This window comes from Tinamus guttatus, unplaced genomic scaffold, assembly GCF_059628265.1.
Source record: "Tinamus guttatus ecotype Peru unplaced genomic scaffold, ASM5962826v1 Tinamus_guttatus_pri_ptg000048l, whole genome shotgun sequence".
In the NCBI taxonomy this organism is placed as follows: Eukaryota; Metazoa; Chordata; class Aves; order Tinamiformes; family Tinamidae; genus Tinamus; species Tinamus guttatus.
This window is the reverse complement of record NW_028288582.1, coordinates 11,167,167-11,193,071: the sequence shown is the minus strand read 5'-3', so window position 1 is coordinate 11,193,071 and position 25,905 is coordinate 11,167,167.

Sequence of the window (25,905 nt, the reverse complement as noted above, 5' to 3'; positions counted from 1 at the left end):
TATTTCGTGCTTTGTGTAGTCTGGGAGGCTTTTTGTGGCAAATGGTAGTTCGCTTTAAATCTCCAGTGCAAGCACTGCAAATGGGTTAAATTTTCTTCCTTGGCATCAGAGATGGAAAGAAATGAAGAGAAAATCCATATTATTAAAGATCAGAAGTTTTTGATGTTAAAGAGTTTCAGTATAGCAGGGCATGTATACTCTGTGCTTTTGCATAACTGTCATTTACAGTGGGAAGACATTCAGAACAGTGGATTCTGTAAACGACATGGTTTTGAGGTAAATGTTTTCTTTCAGACCTCCTTATTAGCCTCAGTAGCATAAAAAGGGACGTGAATCAGGGCAGCTGTTGGCAGCAGGCTTGCTGAAGTAGAGTTTGGAGCAAATTCTTAGTCTAGGTGGTGGCTGAGGTGTCCTACAATGAAATGTTTTCAGGTTTGGCAATGCTACCTGTAGTATCTGTTGCACTGGTGGCCAGATGTCCCATTTGAGTTATTACTCATTACTGTCAGTGCTCACTCTCTGACTGCCTTAAATATAGCCCTAGAGTTATATGCAGCATGTAATACCTAAATACAGTATGGCTATTATTCACCTTATAGTCAATCCTGACAGACAAAATTACTTCAAGGTGCTTTTGAGTTTTCCGTACAGAGCTCTCCCAGGTACTTTTTCTAATCTCGCTTTTCTTTTGTATCTGGAAACTTTGCCTTGTGCATTTGTTAAGGTCTGAATGCTGAACAAATATTTTGTGATCATAACCACTATGCTACTAAAGCCTTCATAGTCTAATTAAAAGTAAAATCTACCTGGAACGTGTACAATCTTACAGTAAAATAACTGCTTGGTCAATGAATGACTGAAGTTTCCCTCTGAACAGGACTTGTTATGTGTCATGGTGGATGAGGGTTTTGTCATGGGAAAGGATGCTTTGAGTCCTAAATATAGTCTATAGTAGTGGACAAGTGTTCATCTAATATTTATATTTAGAGTATTATTAAATCTAAAGCAAATACACTGAAATTAAATAATCTAAAAGTAATGAAATGATCTTCATGTCTGGAGAATTTTGAGAATCATCTAATGTAATTGTGATAGCATGTTTTGATAGATAAAAAGCTTATGGAATATTTGGATCATGAAGGACTGCTTAAAAATACTAGGCCACTATAACTTAATGTATCAATAAGCACTTAAGCTTTTAAGAGACCCTAAGCTCTGTTGTTGGCTAGGAAAACAGCAGTCGGTGCCCAGAAGAACAGTATCGGAAATACTGGTTCACTAAAGTATACCACATAAGTCCCTTGGAGTAATAACCAAAATAAAAGATGTCAGAGTGGTAATTGTTTAAAAGGTGCCTTCAAAATGAGAAAAGCTGAGACCACATAGAATAATGATTTAAGATGCGAGGAACTTGTTGGATTCTTTGCCTGTGGATTTTTCTGCGTGACCTGTGATCTGTCAGTGTAACTCGCTTCTCCTAACGCTGGCTCAGATGTCCAGTTGAATTGCTGCTACCATCTGTCAGCCTAACCTCAGGAACCAAGTATGTGCACGTTTACAGCCTCTTGCAAGGCTGAATTAAACAGTATCAGCTTCAATTAAAAAGTTCAAGCTTTATGGATGTGTGGCTTTACATGTGTATATAAATATGCATATATGTATGTATCTCATGTGTGACAAATTGCAGGCAGGTTTGCTGGTAGATAGAAGCTTGTCAAGTAGTGGTAACTCTACTGGACCCCAAAGCAGGGCCAATATTCCTTTCCTGTGTCACATGGAAGCCCTCACATTCTGTAATGGCAGCTGGATTATACTAGAGACAAATATTTTTTGGTAGTTCTGTGTAAAGGTTTGTTTTTCCTATTGAAGTAGTACTTAGTCATGCGAAATACATCCTAGCTTGACTTCAGCTTGCTATTAGTCACTGCTCCCTACAGTTCACTGCCTTAACGTCCACGGCCGCGTCGTTCTGGCCGGAGGCGGAACATCCCGCCGGGAGCTCTCCCTTAGCTCCGTGTTCACAGGGGTGCTGTTCCTGCTGCACGGCCCGCGCTCGCTCTGCGCTGACCCTATCGTATGTGAGATGATGCCACAGTCGTCAGAAGGTTATTAAAAAGAAACCCCTTTGAAGGGGGGAGTCGTTATGTGTGTAGGAGCTGCTGGAAAAATTATTGCCTTGGATAGAGCTGTAACTATGTTTCATCAGAGGAAAGATCTTCCAGCAACTCAGATAACCCATTCGCTTACCTTGTCAGACCTTATTCACTGAGTAGCAGAAGAGAAGTATGTGACAATTCAGTGTACTTTTTCTCCAGCTGCATCTGATTGCTGGAAAAACTTAAAATTCCATGTGACTCAATACTTTTCCCTGAACAGTTATTTCCATTAAAATTTCCATTTTAATAAAAATGCCATAAGGGTTATCTTCTATTTTATAATTTAATTTGTGGTTGATGGAAGGAGCTAAGCACAATGTGTTGAACAAGAATTGTATGGACAAAAGCAAATTCTTAATCTATTTTAGGATGCTGTGGAAGTAAGTGAAACTCGGACTGATCCTTTTACTCTTTTCCATATTTGTGCCTCCCTGTCACTTAAGGCTGCCTGATACAAATGCAAATCTTGACTTGTATAAAACATTATTAGTAAGCTTAATTTCCATCAAAATATAGTAATTCAGTGATCTCTGCTGATAAAGTCTGAGACAGTCATGGCAACTCTAAGACTTCCACCAATCATTCAAGCATCTTGCAAACTTCTGTTTCCCCTCAAATTCTGGGGCTTTAATATTGCCACTCAGGTTTGGGGATTAGAGCTCAGGCAAAACTACTAATTTCAGCAAGAGTTTTCTTAGTTTCCTGTCATGTGGAACAGACCTGACTGCAAATGTGTGTCCTTCTCTAGACTTCCCCAGCGGGAGGATGCTCTCCCAGAGTTCTTGCACAAGGGACCTTGCAGTTCCTTAGTCTGGCTTGTGACTTGTGCCAGTGAACTTCACTAGAGATTGTGCCTGTTATTTCTTTCCTCTGTTTGGAAAGATGTGCTGTACATATTTTTGCCAGCTTTGCAGTCTGTATATGGAGGAAGGGGATGAAAGAAGCGGTACCAAGTACCGGAGGTATCAGAGCTGAGTGTGAACCTGATGATTAAAGCCTAAAGCACCAGAGGGAGGAGAGCCAATGTAGGAGGAATGCCCCAGATGCCTGGTAGAGAGCAGATGAGAAAAGAAAGGGAGCTGGGAGGCTCAAAATATGTATTTTAGGTAAGCCATTTTATTATGCTTGAGAAGCAATTCTGTCTAAATGAGTGAAGTATGAAGTGGAGAAGCATTTCCAACTGTAGTAATATGCCTGAAATAGCTCTATGCCTATGTGTGGTTGAGGTAAACTGTTATTTTAGACTATAGCAGTACCTGCCAGTTGTCAAAGAGTTGCACCCTAAAAGAAAGTAGGGGTAGGATACTGTGCAAAAACCTGCTGTAATGTGTGGATTCACCCCCTGTGAGATCTAACCTAAAAGTTGCATGTTGAATGTTACTGTAAGAAGGGCTTTAAAAAAAAATAAAATAAACTTATTTTTTTCACACACATGCCCTGCATTTTCCTTGAATGAAAGGACGACCAATACCTTATAGGTGAACTATAGGTCAACCTTATAGCTGCCCCTGCGTGTGCAGGGGGGTTGGACTAGATAATCTCTAAAGGTCCCTTCCAACCTTCAGGATTCTGTGATTCTATTCAGCATTTTGCTGTCATTTAGGAGTAGACTTCTGATACTATTAGTGTCAGTAGCTGGTCACAAACTTAGCAGTGACTTAGTGTGACAGTGGGTCACTAAATGCAGGAAAGAATCTGAACATGGTTGCAGTTGGCTCTGAGGAATATACAGGAATAAACTGAAAACAAATGATAATGGAGGAAGTGGGAGCCTGGGACTCCTTGGTAGGTGCTGTGGATTTTCAAGCGCTGAGGCGGCAGGATGTGCAGCACACACCACAGGCTACTGAGGAATTTCATACCCTTCCAGATAACGTCGCTCTGAGCTGCTGCTGCAAACCGTGGGCATTATTCTGGTGAGAACCTACAGTGTTTCTAATGCATTTTGTTGCGCATGTGGTGTGCATCTCCCGTGGTGTGATATAATGTAACGTGGCATGTGCTGTTATAAATAGAACGATGAGATCCTGCAAAACCCTGCCTGGCAGGCAAACTCGCTGCCTCCGTTTTGAAAGGGTTTTCTGAGCTCTCCCCTACCCAGGCTATTTTTGCCAAAAGGTAACTTCCCCTCTTGCACCCTCCCTCGCAGGTTCCTGGAGAGTGGTTGGGCTAGAGTAGCTTTTTCTCCCAATTCCTTTTCCTTGACAGTGGCGCAGCAGAGGTGCTTAGACTTCATGGGGGCAGGGTTTTGCTGCTTGCAGTTCCCGTTTCTCTCTTCATCTCTGCATTTCTAATGTACTTGGTGCTCTGGGCAAGATTCTAATTTTAGCAACCTTGTGCAATTACTCGGAAGTCACTGGAGTTAATCCACAAGTACAGTGGGGCTCCAATCAGCCTTACGTTGTCTTCTCAATTCCTTTTCCCCTCGACCCCATTCCCCTGGCAGTAAACTTGCTCTCCATGGTTTTAGCAGCAATACAGCTGGTACAATGTGTTCAGAAAATGTTTTAAAATAGGTTATGGAGTCAGAGTTAACAATGTGACAATGAGGGAGCTGTTCCCTGACCTCTCTGGCAGTTATGCTGGACTGCAATTTCATGGTCCCCAGCTAGCTTTGTGCTCTTTACTGTAGTACTGGGCTACTGTATTTATACTGATCAGTTAAGAATACTGCTTTACCAGCATCTATTTCTAGAGCTGTTTAGGTTTCCAGGCAAGTTTCTCCTCTAACTAATGCCTAACCAAAAATAGCCTTTTTCAGCTGTATCTGGCATCAGAGCTGAGAAGGTCTCACCAATTATGTGCAGATACTCATTAGTCTACAACATCAGCTCTAAAAGCTGGGCCTGGTGGTGCTTGCTCCTTTGTTTGCCACATTCTAGTGGATAATGACTTATACAGAGGATGTCTTAAAATTACTAGTGAAAAACACATTTCAATTTTTATATTTTATTTTCTTATAGAATAGGGACTGTAAAATGTCAAGATTCATTTCTGAACCTGAGTTGAAAGGGGTGTGAATGAGCAATAGTGCAGCTCACCTGCGAGGCTCAGATGCTTCCACAGATCTCTGAAGATCCTACACTGTGGATGCCTGATAAATTATGACATAAAGATTTTCTGGTGCAGCAGAAAAGTTATTGGTCCTCAATTTCCTTGAGAAAGAGAAGCGCATGGAAGGATCTCTGACAAATCTCTAGCAGGTCATAGGGTTTGAGTGCCTGAATGACTTGGTGAGGCTGAAGTGAGTGTGTAAAATGGGAGAAACCTGGTTAGGTAGAGAATCGTGGTTACGATTCTTTCTTGCTATTTTTGTTTTTATTTTAAAGCAACTTATAATGGTTCTTTTCTTGTCTATCCAGATATCTGTTTTCATAAACTTGTCTGTGACGCCACTTTCTCACTGGCCCATCGGATTACAAGTAATTTCAGTGGCTTCTGGGTAGGGTCCTGACAGATCCTATGTAGGAAATGAACAATCAAGGGAAAAACAAACCAAAACCAAAAAACTCCAAACTTAATTTCACTTAAAATTAAGTTTGTTGCTTTTGTTGAATCAAGAACAAATGTGTTTTGGCACTTCTTCCCTACGCAGGTGTTGAGACACCAAATGGCAAGTTCATACAAGGTGACAGCAGTCTGATAATGTTCACTGTCCTCCTGTGACACGAGCCACACATGAGAAGCATCATGTGCAAACGCTGATAAAAGGTGGCTTGAGGTATTTTACAGGAGGAAAGCTCCGTCAGACTTCATATACCTACTGAAGTGTGAGCAAGGGCAGTAAAATGTAGCAAGCAATTAATTGGGCTGTTTAAAAACAATACAGTGTAAATAATTACTACAGAAAATATTTAATATTAGAGTGTAATAACTGTGCACTGATCAAAAGTCCATACAAAAGTACTCATTAACCAGAGAAAATGCTAGTAGATGAACCAGAGAAAATGTTAGCACATGAACACTGCATTGATTTGAAATTCTGTGCATTGTGTTTGGCTCAGTAATCTAGGCAAAAACAAAACAGATTCTGCCTAAAGCTACAGAGCTCTTATTAAATTTCACAACTGATGAAACAGTTGATAAAATGCTCTCGTGTTACAAATTAAAAGCATGTTTATATGCATGACTAGATGCATATTAGGGGAGAGGTTTTGGTTTGTTTGTTTTGTAGAGCCTTTTTTCTTTGCTCTCCATCTCTCTAATTACACTGAAATGTGATCTTTATTAAACCTCATCTTCTGCTCTGTCACCATACCTCCAATTTTGGACATCTAGTGGCAAAACTTCCCTCATTTGAAACAAAGATAAACAATGAACTGAATGTGCAGTTGCTTAAACATACAAATCCAACAGCAAATCCTCTTACCCCATCTTCATAAATAAAGCTCTCCTAATCATTGTGTCCTGTCTCTTTCTGCTGATGGATAAACATTCCAAATACTGAAAAGGAGCACTAAGTGTGCTAGGTGCATGTCACAGGATCTTCAAATTCTTAATCTTTATTTAAATTGGATTTGAAATTTGTAAGCTCCCTGAGATCGGGGTTCAGCAATGCAATGGAATCTAAAATTAGGCATGACTTTAAAGATCTGCTGGCACTCAAGAGTATTTCCTAGATTAGTTAAAATTCTGTAAAATTATCTAGAGATTATTTTGATAATTGCCTTACATAGGAGCATAAAGAGCAGTGGAAACACTTTCTAGGAAGGTGAGCAGAAACTTCCCCCCAGGGCTCCTTTCTTGCCTCTGAATTATTGGCAGAGGTCTTAACTGTTTCCAGGTGCCTCCTTGTATGTTCCCAACTTTCCCACAGCTTGCTCTTAATCATGCAAGAAGTTGGTACTGCAAGTAGGTGGTGCTGAAAAGAGCAGATGCATTTATAGCAGGTGCAAGGTTTTTGCATCAATCAAAGAATCTGAAGCAGCTCCTTTTTATTTAACCTATTTTTTTCTGGTGCTTTCATAACTTTTTTTTTTTTGGGGGGGGGGGGGGAGATGAGGGATTCCTATGTACTGAAAACCTCAGACTAGGAGCTCCACAGCCCAGATTTTTGCTGTTGTTTTCCTCAGTGAAGTGGCTCAACAGCTCCTTTGTGAATGGTTAAGCTCTGTGGATGAATAGAGAGAATTATGCTAAAAGCAAATGTTGTGTCTAGGAGAATGCAAGTCTGAGTAATTCACTCCCAGCCATCTACATTGCTAGAAACTGTTGAATACTTGGACAGTTTTATGGAGACAAAACAAGTAAATATTCTGGAAAGGTAACCTGAGGAGGCTGATGTGAAGCAGTTATTTTATATTTTGCCTATGTGCTGCAGAAATGGTCAAAAGTTCTGATCTGCAAGTCTAACTGTAGTTAGCTTTCCAAGAGTTAATGAGGAAATGGTTGATGCTGCTGATTCCTTGCTGCTTTGTGCATAATCCTGGGCAGCTCTAGAGCTCCTAATGGGGAATGGGATGTGACTGTCATACAGCAAGAGCAGTGGTGGTAGCTGCTGCAGGGACTTGAAGCATTACCTGCACTGCAGTCAGGCTCTACGCCACAAAACCTGCCTGTCTGCATGTCTTCTTGGTGGTTTATCTATGCGTGGTGTGTTGTTGTTAGTTTTTTTTTCCTTCTTCTCTCAAAGCTACAACACAGTCAAATAGTGTTTGGAAAAGAAGTCTTCATGTGTGATCATGTGATAAATGGATATCTTAAGAGGACGTCTCATACCTTGCTACGCATGCCTACAGCATCCTTAAAGCCTTAAAGTAAGTGTTGAACAAGAAAGATTGCTGTTTGTTATATACTACATGTCCCACTGGTGTGATGAAATTTCTCGAGCAGCTTTTGGGAGCCATCCTAGGTCCTCCACAGCTGTTTTTGAGCTTAATGGCCTCATAGAGGAGCTGACTGAAGAAGCACACGATAGGCTTTCTGTTGCATGTGTCTATCCCGAACGTTGGAGCAGGTGAGAGGTGAGATTATGTGCCTTTCTCTGTAAGCAACCATATCAACTCGTCTGCCTCTGAACCTGTTTTGTAGAAGCCAAGGCAAGCTTTCCTTAAGTCAGCCTCCAAATATCTTTGCACAATTGTTATAAATAGGCCAGGCTTGCTCTAATAATTCTGATGTCAGAATAATCTTTTTATCAAGGTTCCTGGGTCTTGGAATGAAACTGAATGAAACTGCCTTTTTTTTTTTTTTTTTTTTTTTTTTAATACCTGCTTCAATTTCCAAAGCTTATTACTAAATAAAGCATTGGTTTATTATCCTATAGATTCCTGATGGAAATAATTAGCTCCTCTCACCACTGAGAATCAATTCAATAAACTATTCTCGAGGCCTATCATGCCAAAGATAGGTGTTTAAAAATGTTCTCTGCATGAGTAATTGTTTTCTCTGTTATCTGGAGAGAGAAGTAGATTTACATCCCAGAAACAATTGCAGTCTGCTAAAATTGGCCACTTTCAGAAAAGTCAATTAATTTTTTTTCTTGCCTTCTTCCTAAGAGTTCAGTTTTGATATAGAAACTATCTTGAGCTACAACGATACAGGGTCAAACTTATCAGGATACATATTCTGGTCATTCATCATTGTGCCGTGTGGGTCGTGACTTCATTCTCTCTCTCTGCTCCCCTCAGTACCTTTCCTGTCTATTTTCTCACTTTTATTATAACTCTTCAATCTTCCCTGCTTTTCCTCCCAGCATAGGCTTCCCCTGTGTCTGAAATTTCCTCTCAGGATTAGTGGTGCTGTTCATGAAGGGTGTTTTACTGTTGTGTTTTGGTTTGTTGTTGGCTTTTTAGTAAGCTGGGGCTTGTGGTTGATAGTTGTAGGCCAACCTACAGAAGGGTCTGTCATGGATTGCCTTTTCAAGGAAGTCAGAAGGATGGGAGCTGTCTCTCCAACTAATAGTGCCTGCTCCAGGCTATAAAATAGGCCAAATTTTGTGCTATTCTACAGGTGTGTTGAGACCATGTTCACTTCAGGCACCTTGATACTATTGTTCCTTTAAACATAGAAGAGTAACCGCTGAACTTAGATGGTCAGTAATGTTCTGTTCAAAGGGACATCATGCTATGACTGGCTAAAACAGCTTCTTTCTTATACCTATGTCTATAAAATATATAGGGCTATTGGAGATGCATAGGCCCACAGCTGCAGGCCTACCACTTAAATCCCTTTGGAGAGGGAGGGGAAAAAAAGTTAAATGACTTGATTATTGCTTGAAATCACAAACTGCAGCACAACAGAAGTTCAAATGGCCTTGTCATCTATAACGTACAAGTACACCTAGGAACACGAACAACGGTGCAGCCTTTGTTCACAAGAGACCAAAGAATGGCTGAAAACAGTAGAAAGAGAGAACACAATTTTCTTAGATTCTTACAATCTAAAAAAACTTTACTCCAATTTATGTACTGTCAAGATGGGTTGAATTAAGCAGTAACTTCAATGAGAAGAAAATAAGCGTGATATAAAGTTAAAATCACTATGGCAAGTGATAGATACTGTCTCAACACAGCAGACTTGTGTATTACAGCTATGTGCTCTTCATAGATGCACTTCATGTTTTAAAAATAATGAATGGCCATAAGTATACATGTCAGATAAAGATTTGCATTTTGCTAAAATGAAAGCATTTTTTGTCAACCTTTTCTCATTTCAGTAAATATTGTTTTTTCCTGAGATATTTGCCATGGCAGTTAATAATTCAAAATGATTTTATAGCTAAGAACTTCACTCAAGCCTGATGCTACATTAGGCAACACAGCAATATGAATAGACAGTGATCCCTAATCTACTGGGTTTACTGTCTAATAAACCAAGGCAGACTAATAAATGCAGGCAATAAATAGAAACAAAAATATCTATTTGTAACGTGTCCTGTATAGGAAAAGAATAAAATCTTTTTCTCAAATATTGCAGTAAGTTCTTAGGGAATAGACTTCATACATGCTGGGAATTCTTTGCAGATACAACTCAAAAGTTGCATTTTTTTTTTTTTTTCTCTCCCCTATGCCTAGAACTCGTGTGTAAGTATGTGCTAGTCAGATGCTGTCTTCTATTCCTGGTTTGAAACACTGGTCAAACTGGACTTGTTTAGAAATAATATCCCAGGATATCTGTGCTACATAAGTGTTATTCAGAGGTCCTGAGTTCTAGTTAATTTGTTTAGATTCTATTCTTTGAAGAGAAATGCACCACTGATTTCCCCAAATGGATAAACATAGCAATATATTGTCCCCAAATGGACAATATAACAAACTGGGACAACAGTAACACAAAACCTGTGCTTGATTTCATTCATCACAGTATATCTCCAGCTCACGTGGACACTGGCGAAATTAATCTGGCAAGACTGAAGCCATCTGTACTGTTCTTTTAATTTACCTTGTAAATGTTTTTTTTTAATGGGGTCTATCGTGAAATCATCACTCTTCAAAAAACAACTAATTGGTTGAAATCAATGAATGGCTTCACTTGTTTAATGACTACAGTGTCCTGATACAAATTGTGGTCCCTGCAATGTTTCAGTGATGATTGAGGTAGGCTTTCGGGCAACTCACTTAAATAACTAAAGAGTAATTTGAAAAGTAAATTCTGGCTGTGAGGCCAGGTTCAAGACTTGACCACAGCTGCCTCCTGCTTTTGGGTGCCTGTGAAACACAATAGGAAATAGGGCAGAATGCTACATAGAGGAACCAGGGGAGGAACTATCCATCTACACTATATCAAGAGTAACTCAGAATAGAAAGCCCATGTAGCAGATGAAATCTTGATGTGCAAATGACAGAAGGAAAGTGACAGCAATGATAAAAGCAAAATGCTTTGTTTATTCCTAGGAGCTTAAAAGCCAGGTGATACCCTGTATAAAAGAAAAGATGAATGGGTGCCCATGCTGGATTTCACTCTTGCTGCCTGCTGACCAGCTCTGGCAATGTACAGAAAGAGCAGGGCAGCAACGAAATCGAGTATGGCCAGTGGGACATTATAACTGATTCGTGGGGAGGGGCAGAGAACAGCACTGGGCCGTATTTAGCAGCCTGGGAGAGAAAGCTGCTGCTTCTGCTGGCATGCGGAGCAGCTGCTTGCTCAGATGAGAGCATGAATCTCTCCCAGAAGAACAGAAAGATTCAGAGGAACTGGACATACAATGAAGACTTCATTTTGTTTATTTCTATTTCTCTTTTATTTTCAGTTAAATTCGGAGAGGATCTCCTTTGTTGTAGGAAACCTCTAGTAAATTAAACAATAACAGGAGTAAATCTAAAAATAAGTAAGTCACTAAAAAGATCCATGCTATTCCAGATATTGGAAAACCCGAATGATGCAAAACACTTAATGGGCATGTTTAAATATATGTTGCATCCACAAATAAAATGGTGAATCTGACTGAATCTCTTCAGTGACTGAAGCGATCTGTCCATTTATGATCTAAGGGCAAAGATAAACTTTATGATGCTGTAGAAACCTTATGAAAGACTATTAAGAAACCAAATATATTAACTCCTGTTAATATGACTTGTTTGTAAGAACAGTTGGAGAAGGCTTCCAGTTCCGTTCCTGCAAAATGGGCAGAGTGGGATTTGTCTATATTTGAATCCAGTGGTATGTCTTATTAAGTAAAATTTTTAAAAAATCAATTTTTTAAAAATGTATATACAGTCATTATAGAAGAACATAGACTGTAGAAGTGTCCCAGTTACATTTCGCTCTTCCACCGGGGTTCATGGTGAATGAGAACAAAGCCCATTTAATTCCATCCTCTGGGATTGTCTCTTAGGGTAACATCAACACGAAGTACTGAAAATTTTGTTTTAGATTACAAAGTCAGATGAGTAAAAGATCTTTGGAGAGAGGTTCATACAGAAGCACAGGCCTTTCTGAGGACCTCTGAAGTTTCAGCATGGTCCCGTTCCCTGATTTCACCTCCAGTCTTGAAACTGCAGCGATCCATAATCTGCAGTCTTCAACTCTTCCCTCAGCTACCAGGTCCTAACATACTGCTTCTCTTGCCTGTGATTCTCACATCTGATCTTCTGCAAGAATGAAGTGTCCCTCTGTTCTTATAGTCTCTCTCATGCAGTAGTCATCTTATTTCCAGCAGACCTTGGTTCCTCAATTCTGTTCTCATTATCATCTCCCATTTACCAAACATCCAAGTGGTCCTGAATTCCATGTCATCTCCTTCAAATCCTTTCACAATTTGTTTACTTCGTCCATTGTCTGAGGGCCATTGCAGTGGGAATAATGTGGATATGTATGTTCTAAATCAACTTGTGATCCATTCTGTAGTTTTTATACTGTCCCAAACTCTTATTAATCAATTATTAAACTTAATAACTTAATGAATCTCATTCCACCTCAGATGCTGACTTTTGGAGAGTCTATACATCTGATGTGATCTTTGGCCTATGGGTACTCTCATGTATGATATCATCTGATAGTGACTGGCTGAAAAAGTTTTTTTTGCACAGGGTCTATTGCAATTAGCAATGCTGTTTTAGCTGATCTCCCATTCCTGAATTTCTTATTCCATACAAAGTTAGGGCATGAAGGGACCTAGTGACTCAAACAAATTGAGTCACCTGTTGAATACACTGAGTTCCTGCTATGTCTATTTTGCTGGTGCTGGATTTGTCACACTACAAACATAAATGGGTGAATTGATATGGTATGTCTGAAGTTGCTTTTTTTTTTTTTCTCTCAAAAATATTCCTCTAGGGCTTTTATGCATGTCTGATCTAATCAGGTCTGAGATACATAAGTATCTCTACTATTGTGCCACTTAAGACAGTATTTGTTGATTTATAGTTACAGTAATGAGAATTGAGTTTGAATATATCCATTGGGAAAGGTTCTACTTGTTAATCTGTATTGCTCCATTACAGCAAGAAAAGTAGAGTGGAAAAAAATTATAAATTTTCAAACTAAATAGATTGTTTTTGAGTGATTTAATAAATAATGATGCATGAATCTTAGAAGGTTTAGGGATCAGATAATGCCTCATATTTAATTCTATAATATGATTTTAAAAAACATAATCATATAACCGAGTTAGGTAAAATAAAAACGATATCCTGTCAGTCCACGTTTCTAAAATTACACCTTAAAAATATTATATGTTCTTGATATCCTTGTGAGTAGGGATCTTTCCTTTCTCAATCTCTAAAAGATCATAGTAATCAAAGTACAGAGACATAGTAAATCTTACTTGGGGTTACAGCTGGAGCAAGGATTAGAATTTAGAAGTTCCTGTTTCTCATTTCTCAGTTTACTTTTTGAAGATATCAACAGTAAATAAGCTTTGCAAGCAATATTTTGCAGAAATATATCCAATTCCCTTTTATCTTCTGCCTGTTTGGTTTTGATAGATAAACTTGCTTGTTCTCAGTGTATCTTTCTTTCTTGCTAAAAATGTTTGTGAGATGCTGTGTCCAATACTCCTCTGCTTTCATGTGTGACAGTGTCTTCCACAGTGGTATCCCAGAGAACATAAATAAGATTTGTAGCTCTTATCTGGTTATCAATATGGTTGGATTTTGATGCAGAGGCCATAGTGATAAGGGTTCACTGTTGCCAGCTAAATCAACTCATCATGACCTATTTATCCAGAACATTGTTGCATTAACCTCCACTAAGAGTTCTTGTGTAAATACTGTTGCCTTAAAAAAACCTTATTGCAAACTTAAAGGAAAAAAAAAACTTGAAAATGTGTAGGTAAATTCTTATTCTAGGAGAATGTACTGTAGCTTAAGAGAATATTAAAAACTAAAATTTAGATGACCCATTTAAATGATCAATTTAAACGTCCCTGTGCTGGGTGATAGAGGAGATATATTGGCAATGTCTTTCAGAAGCCTTGTTAGTATCTAGGATGAGCCAGAAAGGCAGAATGATTGGTGCTCACACAGAGAATTTTTAGAATTTCTTATGCTACTAGTTGGGTCACTAAAGATGTTTTCTAGGCTGGGGAGGTCAGCTAATGAAGTTGGAATTTCTGAGATGCTTTAATATGTGTGTGTTAATGAGTTTTTCCAAGGTGTTGAGAGGTCATGTATGATATTTGGTATGTTAGCAGGTAGGTGAGTAGCAGTGCATCAAGTAACCTGGCAAATGTTAGAGCTGGAAGAGAAATCTTAGGTGCATTCCTTGAGATTTGAGGAGATGAGACTTCAGGACTCACTGGCTTCTCCTCTTCAAGATGAGTGACAAGGGATTCAGCTGAGCCTTGCAGAGGCAATGAAATTCTTCTGGAGGAGCTTATCGTGTAGGGTTGACTTTTGGGGAAGCTTACACACTTCATGTCTAAACTGTGAAACGTATCTTGCACCAAATTCTGATCAGTAGACTGAATGCTTATATGTTAAAGTAACTTTATGCTGGGGGATAATGGGGATACACCTGAAGGTGAATCCTTCAGCACTGCCTGTTGGAGGTTATGCTTGGAGTTGTGCAGTGGAAAGCAGCTGTACACCACACTATGTTCCCACTGTGGCCACATCTGGTGGCATGTGCTCCCTCTCCGCCTTCACAGCAATGCTTCAATAAGCGCCTGGCTGAAACTGTGGTGGTCATGCAGAGTGGAGCGAGTCACTGTCAGACAGATATATACAGGTTAAAAAAAAAAGTTTAAAAGTAATTGAGCAGTATTTAAAATAATCCTTGATTGAATACAGCTTAAGTTACAAAGCTTAAAATACTGTTGAAGTGAACAGAAGAGGTAAGAAGGGTATGGCGAAGTATTGAATTACCAGTACAAGGAACAATTTTGCTCACATCTTGCTGAGTTTCCAATCATACTGTGTGGGATCTAGATGTTTACAGAGCCTTGAACAAGCTCTTTCTTAGCTAGGTGTTTGCGTACTTTAGAAAATGCATGTAGCCAAAGCTTCTCAGTCTTTACTGTATGGATGGATCTCCTGAGAGACGTTTTTTGAGGGAGATTGGAGTTGAGGAGTTTGAGTAAAGGAGTGGGGTCAATAACAGGGGAAGTCTTGAGGAAATTTGCTTCCGTATTTGTTCCTTTGATGGAAGATGAATGAGTTTTCTTAACCCAGTTATCTTTAAAACTTTTGTTAAATTTTTCTATTTCTTTTGCCTGCTCCAGCAAAATTCATCTCCCTAGTTTCAGATGTATATATTACAAAACCTACACATCTCTGCAGTCTGTGAAAACAGGCATTTGTCTGCTGTGCTTCCCATGTCTGCCTCCAGGTGAGCTGAACTGTGTCCTAGCAGTATCTTTTTCACATCCTTGACTGTTGTGGGAGTCCAGATGTCTCCTTCTGATGGAGTGTCCATCATTTATGTGCTAGTCAGAAGAAATTCACCCCTTAGTTGGATAGCTTAGTTATTTGACCCAGTTGGTTAAGATAATCCTTGTAGACTTTAACATGGATTATATCAACAGTTTTATGATGTTTTGCAACTTTTTTAATCTTCCTTCCCATGTTTAATCTGGGCTGTAGATTCCTATTTTTACCATCTGGATACCATTGGCCTTGTGGTGTGTTAATAAATAGCTCTAATTCCTGCTAGGCACAAACTTGCTTGTTCTTCTCCACAGCTCTAAAGCCATTGCTGGAGGCATGACAGTGTGCAGTGGTGTTCCGATTGGCACTGTTTTAGATCAAACACCTTTCTCTTTTAAGGAAAAGGCTGCATTTTGAATGCCCTCAGGAACTCCGCCAGTGTTACAAATGACCCTGAGCAGCTGGTGGGAGAGATTTCGGCAGAAGCTCCATTCAACCTTTGCGGTTCTGGACTGGAGATGCTCAGGCCAGATGGAATCTGCAAATTATTCTGCTGCCAAGCTCAGATAAACCTTTAGTGAGTATGTGTAAACTGGGACTTTTCTAGGTTTGGAAACTGTCAAAATTTTGGCAGTTTTTCTTGGAAATAGGAAAACTTTAGTACCATTCCAAATAATTCAAAAAATAAGCAGACGGTAGAACTTCTGAATGTGTCACCTTGAAAGAATCTAATATGGATGGCAACACAAGTCTTTTCCTTATAAAAACACTCCTGGGAACACTCCAAAATTCAACATGGAGTTGCTTGAGTTGCCTTCTGCAGGTTCACAGCTCTAGGGACTGAGACTTCTCAGACTTGGTCCTGTACCCACAGCTTCTGCAATGAATCTACATGCCCTGTGTGAATGCTGGAATTTCTCACTGGAGTCTAACGTAGCCTTCCCACCCTTTCAAAAATGTGATAAGTGTAAATGCAGGTAAGCAAATGATCTTCAGCACATCTCAAAGCAGCTGCTGGCCATAATAGTTTTATGTGTCTTAGTGCACTGACATGGACTAGACCATCATGTGCTGCGTGCAGCTGGATGTGAAAGCTGTCTGTGCGTTGCTGCTGCGTCACCTCCCTGGTTAGGTGGGCATCCCTGTGCCATGAAGGCAGTGCAGATCCCACCCATGGGTGGGCAGGGCCCAGTGGAGAAGAGCCGCTGTGGACTTGGGACAGGATCTGGGCAACCATGGTGAAGATCTCTCTGGCACGAAGTTGCTTTGCATCCCTGTGATGGATATGTGACTGTATGGACCTTGCTGTCAATTTGTCATGCATAAAGGGATTTGAGAGTGCCAGGGATGTTAAGGAAGTTCTGAAGATGAGATGGAGCTCTTCTGTAAGGTTGCATGACTTGGGGACAGCATCTTCCTGGGATATTACCCTGAGGACCAGAAAAACACTTGGGCTGATCATGCAGTGTGGGATTCAGTGTAGTCAGAACCTGCAATCTCCCAGCGTCTCTGTAAGGAAGTGTGCTTACAAATAAGGAATAGGGAGACCTTCTCCCTAAGGCCTCAGTCTTATCCCTTCTCTGCCCTACAACATGTTTCCTGAAGCAATGTGTATATATTATAAATGTCTTCCCACTGTATTGCTTAGCTTTTTTTTATTGTGTGCAGTTGTAACAGTTTCCTGCACTCAGGGGACAGTGATGTGCCTGCAAATTACTTGGCTGCTCAAGAGAGCCAGGCAGACTGTCTGGTCTGGAAATAAAGATGATGTCTGGAAGGAAGAGTATGCTGGCTTTTTTATATAGATAATTATTAAACCTAGCTTTTAGCAGGAATAGCAAGAAACAGCTTAAGGTGTTCTTCCGCCATCACTAAGTGCAAATGCACTGAATGGACACTCAATTGCAGCCGTGGCCAAGCTCTAGTGCCAAACAGTCTGAACCTGGCTGTCCCTGGCCAGGTTGTGATCCCAGGCTACGGCCAGGACTTTCCACCTCTCCTGCATTGCTGCCAGGAATTGATTTTGTTTGCAGTTGCTCCCAGTAAATCTATATTATGAAAAAGCAGCCTTCAGGTCTGCTATAAGGTCAGTGGGCTCTACTGCCGAGCTGCCTCCCAGGCAGCCCCCGTGTCCTTGTGCCGGGTCTTCTCCAGGCATTTCTGGTGATGCTGGTGCTGGAGCCGCCTGCACCAGTGGTGCCTGAGGTGGCACTTGCTGGGCTGTGGCAGCTAGTCCTGAGGGATGGCTCGAAGGCCTTCCGTGCTGGCAGTCTCAAAAGGAACACTCCAAAAACAATCATTTACCCTTTACTTTCCCTGTTCCTCACTGGTTCATTCTAAAATTTGACAGTTCTTGTTTTAGAGATCTTTTATGCAAAGCCAAATCAGTCTTTATGTACAGTTTGATTGCTTCTGGGGTGGCATTGGCACCTGAATGTAAACAATCTTGTGTGCCCTGGAGGCAGGTTTGTGGTACATGTCACCCTATTAAACAGTCTCCCACAAGACTAGAAATTTTAAAAAGGCAATTGTAACTTGGAGCAAGTATCAGCCTAATTATTTGTGATAACATCTGTCATGTATTTAAGGCAAGCTCCTGGAATAAGACAACAGTTTGATATTTTTTTATCTTTTCTTATACTGTTCTTTTGATATTCTTGACCTCTTTGTTCAGAATCAATGAAGACATCGAAAAAGTGGAAATACATACATATGCAGGGCTTTGTGTTTCCTCTGAGATACTTGTCTGTAAACTGACTTTTGAGGTGAGGCTGACTGACTTTAAAGGTGTTTTTCTTCAGGCTGATAACACTGAAAAGCAGTGCAGGTTTTGTAATGTATTTCACCTGTATGTTCATGCCCACCCACACCCTGAAACCTCAGTCTGAGGCTGAAGGTTTTTTGGAAGCCTGTTGTAATGAAAAAGGAGGCCATGCAGTTTTATTGCTCCTACGCAGTCAAGCATGGTTCCATCAGAGCCTTTTATCGGGAGTTTACAAGCGCAGCGTTACAAATGAGTTTGCTGGCAGGGAGCTGACCCCTCGCTGTGGAAAGCAGAAACTAGTTGTATAATTCAAAGCATCAATGTCTGCCCTTCCAGGATTTCCACCTGAAAAAAGATTCTGCCTGGAAAGGGCTTGGAGCAGATAACTGTGCTGCATGCAGAATGGTAAACCCTGCCTGGTGGGCAGAGCTCTGTAAAAACCCACTTCATCGGAGCAACCAGACCTCCAAGTAGCACGTGGAAGTTTTACCTTATAAGCAGTGCTTTTTGGGGAGGATTTGCTAATCATCTAAGGTCAGCACAGAGCACTTGACGACTGCAACCAGTATAGCTGCATTTATGTGTAATGCTCTGCTTGCGCTGATAAACTTTGCTCAAAATTAGGGCTTACTGGCTGAGCAGAGCACCGGGGGCTGCAGCTACAACCTCCAGACCTGGTCTGGCTCCAGTGCCTGTGCTCTTCTGCATCAGGTTCCCTGAACCTACAATTAGCCTGCTGGCTTTTTGTCAGCTTAGACATGACCTTAGTCCCTTCTTGTGTTAAGGGGAATGGTGTCAAGTCATGCACAGGACTAGAGTCCTTTATTTTTAAAGCAAAGCACTTGAGGAGACAAGTTGCCTTTAAAGGTAGTGGGCATGTTATAAATATGAATTTCTTGTGGGGGAGTATGGGGGTGAAAAATGCCCATTGCTCCAATATAGAAAGGAAAATAAAAGGGAATGGAATACACTTGAAAAGCAAATGGTTTCCTGGGACAGGCAAAATACAGGGCAGTGCAGGCAAAGTAAGACCAAGTAGCCTGAATAAAAGTGATAGTCTGAGCTGCAGGCTAACAGTTAGTGACAAGCGCCACTTGAAGGAAAGCAGAGTGTTAGGGGTTTTGTTGTTGTTGGGTTTTTTTTCTCCTCATCCACTTGATGCTTGTGTAATGGACTAGAGCGTGCAAGAAAATGGAGAATCAGATCCTTTGTGGGTGGCAGTGACATACAACTGTATCTGTTTGCAAGACACATACAAACAAGCTAGAGGAATTGAGTGTAAGGGTTTTTTTGTTGTTGTTTCTAATAAGATGTCGCTGGAGATCTTAACTTCTGTGCAGAACAGATGTAAGCATTTCAAGGTTTCATGACATGCTGAACAGCATTCCTGGCTGGGAATTAGCTAACAGGCCCCATGGAAAGCTCCCCTCCTGTTGTGCATGACCTTTCAAAGGTGATGGGAATAACATGTGCCTAGCAGTAACATCTGCCAGCTATCCCAGCAGTTGTGGGTGCCTCTTCCAGGGGCCCATGGATTTGCTGGGGTGTCACGTTTGCCTGATGATGCCTCCTAACCCAGCCCTCCCTGACCAAGGGAAACTCCTCCATTTCCCACTTTCTGTCTTGTCTCCGGGGCCTGGGGTTCCTGAGGGCCGGCCTCAGCAGTAACGGCTGAGGGAGAGCAGGCACTCAGCAACTCTGCCTTCCCGTGTCCCTTGTCACCAGGGCACCCACCTATTCAGCAGCGGGCCTGGACTTCTCCTAGCATTTCTTTTACTACTGATGTATTTGAAGAAGCCCTTCTTGTTGTCCTATTTGTTTTTCAAGTTTTCCAAAGAGGTTATTTTTTATGTTCAGTGTACCTGCCCGTGTGTCTCTACATTTCTATGAGCTGAACAGTGTGTGTGAATCCAGTCTGTGTGGCACAGCACTGACTGAATAGCAATGTCTGTGTAATTCTCCCTGTGCATAAGGCAGGCATTTCTCATTTCATACATCAGTAGAAATTTGCTGCTGTAAATCTGAAAACCCAGATAACCATATCTTGCCTTTAAATGTTATTATCACAAAGAATTTGAATGCATTCAGGTTTTGTTTAGGAAGTTTTCTTTCCAGAGCGGGCTGGGTATATGGTGGTGCAAAGTGCTTCCAGCTTATGCGTTCATTTTGGGAGCCACACTGGATACAGCCAAGGTGCTTTCTCAAACCATCATTCAGGTGACTGTTTACAGATAAGCAACAGCCCACAGAGTCTCAATTGAATGAGGATTCTGGGTTGGGGTTTGAGTATGGAATTTGTTTTTATTTATAGTGTAAGACTGGATCCGCAGCTGCAATTAACATCAATTCCTTGAGACTTACAGAACCTAATCTTGCAGAAAGCAAGAGAGGCTTTTATTTATTATTTGTCTAGAAAACATTGCATGCAGGAGGGGATGCTCCTATAGCATCCACAGCTCCTGTAGCCTGCGTCCTTTATACCGTTACAGTTGAGCTGAACTGAGTGTTTCTGCCCCCAGCCCTGGCTCGTCTCTGTACAGGTGACACTTGGCAGATTATCAGTTTCTTGTAGCCAGTAGCTCCCGTGTGCCCTTGGATGCTGCTACTCAGCTCTTCCAAGACAAGGAACTTCTGTCTGCTCTCTTAAAAGGTCACAAAATTATTTTGCTGTTTGCTCTTTTGTCGGTTCTAATGTCTGATGCTTTAAGCCAACTGCATCACTCAGTGTCCCCTATCCCTGCTGGTGACCAGATTTGTGAAGGCATTTCAAGCTCTCTGTTCCTTTCTAGCTTTCTCCAACTTCAGCCCGAACTGGCCCTGCCTCTGCCCAGCTCCTGGCTTTCCCAACAGCAATCTCCTGGGCTGGTGATGGCCCCTATAAACATGGTATTTTGTAGCTAGACTTTTCTTGTAAGCGTCCTCTAACTGCTCCTTCCTCCCCTGGCAATGGTTGCTGCTCTGTCTTCTGGTTCTGAATGAATTAGCTGCACTGATTTGACCTATTTGAGCTGTCTCTCCTCTGAAACATCAATGTGTTTCTCTCCTAACAATCCAGTTCTGCGCTGGGCAGTTTAATCTCATCCTAGCAAGGCTTTCCATTCAGATATTTCTGGCTTATTATAAACGCAGAGGAGGGGAAGAGCGAGACCGATTCATTCATGTTGTGTCGTGCCTGTTGTACGATCCTGTGGTGAAGAGGGGGCTGCTCCATGTCCTTCCGCGTGGTTTGGCCCGAACAAACTCCTGGGCCTTCCACCAGGAGCAGTTAACAGGAGTGTGCCCTAGCGATCTGCTGGGGTGGTGCTGGTGGGACTGCCGTGCTCCATTTCATGTTCATCTTTGATCTTTCCACTTTTCCCAATATCACTGGTATGAAACCCAGCAGCACAGAGGAATCTTTTATGCTGTTCCCATTTGCCGTGGTATCTTTAAGTGGGGTAGCACTGATTATTTTTGTCCCATCTGTATGATCGTAAGATTAAATGACAGCTTGATCTTGAAGCTTTCTGTATTTTGGAGGGTCATATAAATATTCTTAAGTAACCAGCAGTGCTGCTACATTTGATTACCAGTCAAAGGGATCTAAACTAATGAAATTGGATGCTTTTAGTAAATCTGTTTTGTGCAAAATTGAGTGCATTCTTATAGTACACTTGAAATATAAAGTACAAATTTTTGCTCTTATATGAAAGTATGTTTCTTGCATCACTTAATTTGACATTTTTAGGAGGACATGTTTTCTTAATTTAAAAGGGGAGGTGCAGTAGCAGGGAGGTACACAACAGGAATATAGAGAATTATGTCTTGCTGTAGCATGTGTTATCTCATTTTGGATGAGCTACACTGTTCTTCAATTTTCCCCAACTGTGATCAGAGATAATACCTATCTTAAAAAGAAATATTAGTTTAAGCACAGGATCTCAGATCACTTTATTGTTATGTTATTGCTTACTGTAAATCAAGTGAAGACACTTAAAAGGGCTCAAACACAAGCAAGGGGTTACAAAAGGTCTGTTCACATGATTCAAATGAAACACAAACTTTGCCAATATTGCAACAGAATGCAGAAACTTTGCAGGGTCAATACTATATTGTAGAAATGTACGCTGAAATTAAAACACAGTTTTAAGCTCTCCAGGCTTGAATTTTTTCCCTCTACTATAAAACATATAGTTTAGAAACACACCAGATTTTTTTTTTAAGACTGATAAAAGAATTGCTAAAGGGGATGGCAAGAGAATGTGTTGTTATTGCTTGGAAAAGAGCCATCAGCTCACATGATGCCTTGCAGTTAGCTAAAGAACCCAACCTCCTGCCCTTGTGTGCATGCAGGGTGGGACATCACTAAACACCAAGAGGTGACTTCTGTCAGGAACACTGTCAGAGGGCTGTCTCACACCCAAAATGAATCTTAAAGATTTCAAGAAAAGGGATGGTATATATGATTTGGCTGCTGCTATCCCCAATGATTGTGATCCTCACAGGTCAGTGAGCAAAAGGTCTCTGTTCCAACATCCAAAGGAGAAGATATGTTTAGGAAAAATGAGTAAGAGGAGGAAGAAAAGGAGAGAGAGGTGATTCAGATACAAGGACATAAGAGTAGTCAGTCATAACCATATGTTCATATGATTTTATTTATTTGCACAAGGTCAATGAAGTTAAAATCTAAGTATGATGTTTCATTGCATTTGAGAAATGCAGAAGTGGTGGATAGCAGCAGATAGTCTCCCTCATTGGTTACCATTCTGCAAAGGATCTAAAATACAAAATATTTTACACTTTCTCCGATGCACTAATACTGAAGTAGATCTCTGAGTACAAGTAGAGACTCTATCATTAGAGGACTTTAAGAACAAGACAGACAAACTTTAGTTTTAATCTAATAGGTAATTCCTGTTTTTATCTGTGCTTGACAATCTCTTGAGGTTTTTACCTGCCTTTTTTTTTTTTTTTTAAAAAAAAAGATACTATTAAGTGAACAGTAGTGACTCTTCTTATATAGTGCTTCTTGTTTTATTCCTCTTTGATTTTGTGAATATTTTGTAGTTACTCTTCTTACTCCTAGGGCCAGCTTTCATACTTGTGCAATTGCTAAAATTTCAGCATGACATTTTATTGCTCAGTGGGGTGTTAAATGATCTGTCTAGCCACCACAAAACAAGTAGTTAAATGAGTGATATTTGTGTTTAAATGAAGAAGATAGAGCCATTTTAGTTAAGGCTGACTTTTCTTTTATAAGAAATACAGCATCACAGACAGCTTATGATTGATGGAGGCTAGGAAAACACACTGTCTTCCTTGGCACGAACTACCCTCTTCTGTCAAATTTTATTGTATCACAGAGAAGGATGTCCTGGACAGCACTTGTTGCATAAGAATTTCCTTTACAGCTGTTGGTAGGTAAAACATGGCTTGTTGCAACTGTGTTCATGCCTCCCTGAAGACTGATCTGTTCTAGACTCACCTAGAGTCAACTTAACTTCGATATCCAGAAGTCGTTGCATAAATGACATCATACCAGTAAGCAAAGCAAAAAGAAAATAAGTCCTCCTGTTTGGTTCTGCCCTCAGATGTAAATCTCTACCTTGAGACTGCTTCTGTACATACAAATTTCCATTACGATCATTATTTTATTTGCTAGTCTCCCAACAGCAATTTAGACATGCTCTCTATAAACTGTGTGTGTGGTTTTTTTTAAATGCTTTTTTTATTTTTTTTTTCATTTCTTTGTGGTACTGCTGTCTTCAGCAGCTGTCCACTGCAGCCAACCAATAAAACTGGGATAAATTAACCCCCTGTTTTGTATGCACAGGAGTGTGTGGAAGGGCTCAGTTCAAGCTAATTTGCTGACATATACTGCACAGTGTTAGTAGATGGCTTAATTTTTCATTCCTTTGCTTCTGTGGTATTTTGTCACGTTAGGATGTTGGGCACATGATATTTATTTTAAATACATTTTCCTATTAATAAAACATGAGACCCAAAGTACTATTATTTCAGGGCTGAAACTGTCATAATTATTAAGCAAACTTCCTGCAGAATGTTGAGAAAGAGGTCATTTTGGAATAAGCTGCCATAAATAGTTGTGATGAGAAAAATGACATTAATCGGAATTCACTAAATGCAGTGAGTGAAGCAGTCATCTAACATTTCTGTGAAACTGATGAACCTTTTCTGTCAGAGCTATGCTCAGTTTACTACTGAAAAGTTTTTCTCAGTGTACTATAATCCACCTACTTCTATTGGCTTTCCTGTGCTTCTACATCCTAGCCTCTAATGAGGTTAATGCTTTTCTTCCTTTCAGGGCTGGGTAAGATGAGGTTTCTTTATTTTTGACTAAATCCTGCCTATACTAAAGCTTAATCCTGTTAATTTTTTTCTCTTCTCACTTTTTAGGTTGTTCTTCGTGTCCTAAAAATACTTTCACAGAGTCCATAACAGTATCTAGTATTTTATGTATTTTGTAAATAGCTGGCAGGAGAACTAATCTATAGATGATAAAAAAGTAAATATTCTTAATTATTTTCTATTAGTGTTATCAATCCAAGAAGGGAATAATATTCCTATTTGGTTCACAAGGACTAATTTGCTTTAGGAAGTTGTCTGCACCATGTAATTGACTGGAATAGCTATTATAGCAAAATGTATTCAGGGATGATTGTTCTAGAATAGCTCCCCTGTAAACACTTCTACTTTATTCACGTGGGAGATATTCTGCCATAGCTACTGCTTTAATCTGAAATAACTGTCCCATATACACAAGCCTTAAGTGCTTTGGGTGTTCAGGTTAAACTGCCATGGTTCCACTGACTCTAATGGAGTCATGGCATTTTATCTCATCTGAGAATCTTTGAAATATTTTTTTCTAGTGATAAATGCAAAAAGTATGGAGCCTACATCCGCTTTTTAGACTTTTGGAATAATTCTGCAACCAGATCTGGAAAATGCTCCTACACTTTTCCATGGGTTGAACCAGAGCTCCTCAAGGCTATATGGTCAGAGCTTTGTGGATAGCTGTGGTCTGGAAAGCTAGATCTGAATTTCATGTTGGACTCATCCCTAAAACTCGTGTGATTATCAGCCCTGCTGGGAGTTCTGTAATGCAGTAGCTCTGGACTGGCAAAAGAGAAAAATCACAGAATCACAGAATGGTTGAGGTTGGAAGGGACCTCTAGAGATCATCTAGTCCAAACCCCCCTGCTCCAGCAGGGACACGTAGAGCATGTGGCACAGGGTGGAATCCAGGGCAGGTTTTGAAGATCTCCAGAGAAGGAGACTCCACAGTCTCTCTGGGCAGATTGGAAGGGACTTCTGGAGATCATCCAGTCCAATCACAGAAGGGTTGAGGTTGGAAGGGCCCTGTAGAGATCATCTATCCCCATGCACGAGCAGGGTCACCTAGAGTATGTGGCACAAGATGTGTCCAGGTGGATTTTGAACATCTCCAGAGGAGGCTCTTAACCTCTCTGGGCAGCCTGTTCTAGTGCTCTGCCTGGGGACAATCCTGTTCATTTGTCTTGTCTGTGTCTCTCGCCATTACAGAAAATTTCCTGACTCCTTTTCCTTTTGGCCCCCTATTGTAAGCACTGGCCAGTGTTTCGCTTTTGCAAGTTGTGAGCACTGTAGTCTTCAAGGTTATTGATGTTTGATGAGGGGCAGCTGCTCTGCATTTACTTCATCTGCAGAATAAAAGATAGATACACAAATATAGATGAACATATACACATGCAAGAATTTC